We start from the raw sequence: 2278 nt of genomic DNA on the forward strand, positions 1-2278 counted from the left end.
AGAACACGGATGTGTACTGATCATTTCAAACTAAACATTAGTATAGGTACATATGCCCAAGTGCAAATCGAAAAACAAGGTAGAAATTGTATGTGTGGCACTGTGCGGTGACCCACAAGGGATAGACATTCATGGAAGTATGACGTTTCTTGCAAGGATCATGAAAGAGATAAGGCGATAAGGATCAAATGCGCAGAAGCTGGTTTGCATAAACGGCAACTAAATAAATGTTCAAAAACAGCTATTCACAGATCAAATTAAATGTACTGTAGTAGTGTACTTAAAAGTAAAATACAGCTGTACAGTACTTAAATACTTTGGTCGGGATTTAATTAAAAAAAAAAAAAAATAATTAAACCAAGTCAAGTTTATATAGCGCTTTCAAACACCCTGAGCTGTCACATTTCAAAGTCAGCTGGGATCAACCCCTGTAGCTCACCTGTGAACCTAATGAGACCAAATGCTATATAAAATGTTGGATGATGAACCATGCTGTAACTGCTGTACTTTCAAGTGTTTTTTTTTTTTTTGCACTCATGGAATGTTGTACTAGTATGTCACTGCAGTGTCATCTGAGCAGATTCTAAATGGGTCGTCGTCATCATCATCGTATACATGCAAGACAGCAAACACAACCCCACAGGCTATGTGGTGAAAATGTGCCCTATTTTTTTGTTATTTCTATGCTATCAAGGTTATCAAGTACAAACTGTGGTGAGATAGCTTCACAAACAAGTGGTTTGTAATTTGTTGACAGCTATGTAGATGTCCACTGTTGTTGCAACATCATGTGCCAGCAGCTCTGGACTTTTGGCACCAGTCTTTTGCTGATCGATTTGGTTTTGTAACAATAGAAAAGATGATGAAGACACCAACAATTATGTCCCCCAACCTGTCATCTCCACTTAAAGCTTGTTGTGTGTATGTATGTTTAGTAGAAAGTCTACACATCCCGGTTTAAAAGCCTGTTTTGTGATATATAAAATGAGACAAGAGTTAAATACCAAACTTTATCTTACATAAATGTGATATACAACCTGTGCAGTTTGGTTGAAAAAATATATTTAGATTTTCAAGAGTGTAAGTATAAATAACTAATAATAATCTATTTTGTACCCTTTAACAGCAGAACTTTTTTGGGGTCAATCAATTTAAATAATGGTAGGTGTGTGCCTAGTCTGCCGACTTCTGTATAACATGAGTTTGAGTAATATGATTTCATGCTAAACAGATCAACATCCCCAGTTGCAAAGGGGTGTGCACACTTGTAGAACCACATTTCTGTTTTTAAGTTTTACTACCCCTCCCGAAAAGATATTTTTTCCTCCTGAAATTTGTTGTACACATTAAAGGGGGAGGGGACTTTTTCAATTATTTATAATATACAGCATCACAAAAACCTGGCATTAGAACAGGGGTGTGTAGACTTTTTATATCCACTTTATACACTACTCACAAAAACATACATAATTTGACCTTTGCTGAAGTTTTGCACGTCCATCTTGTTCTGCTTGAAAGCAAATTAAAAACAGTGAGCCATGAATCGACAGGTACATTTCCTTGTTCATGTAGAATTAGTAAACAGTCAACTTTAACATACTGTTCACATTTTGACCTCATGAGATAAATATGACACCTAACATTTGATCAACAGTACTGCAGATGGAAATGGCCACACAGTGTCGTTAGCAACTTTCAGGCATGAAGCATATCTCTTGGAAATTTTCATGGGACAAACACCTGCTGGGAATTTTGCCATTCAGGTCCCTGTTACATAATAAGCATGTTGTACAAAAAGCATGAAAACACTACATGCCCATTCAAAAGTTAAATTTAGAGCCTCAATAAAGGTTAGTGCACATTTCAGGTTCATCCTGAAATATCACCCAAAAGCTGAATCTCAAGATAGAAACTGTTCAATGTTCAAGTTTTCTGAATAAATGTCTAGGGCCACAACCATCAGAGTTGTGACGGAATATCACAGTGAGGTAAGCCCTTGCACAGTGCACAGCATTTCCACTGCCCACACCATTAGGTGCACATCATCTAATACAATAAATCAGCTTTCATAAAGGTAACAGTGCTCTGTCTGTTATATGTTTGACAGTGATTATGTTGTGGTTGTAGTTTGCAGTCAAGTAATGTGAATGTCAGATTTTGCTACAAAACCAGTGCAAACATTGACATTGATGTAAATCTTAAACATTTAGATGATGCTATTGTATCTAAGGAACCATCTTCATGTTTTTATTTCAAGTCAAACACTGCCTCAGAGCGC

Source organism: Festucalex cinctus, chromosome 10 (genome assembly GCF_051991245.1).
Source record: "Festucalex cinctus isolate MCC-2025b chromosome 10, RoL_Fcin_1.0, whole genome shotgun sequence".
Lineage (NCBI taxonomy): Eukaryota > Metazoa > Chordata > Actinopteri > Syngnathiformes > Syngnathidae > Festucalex > Festucalex cinctus.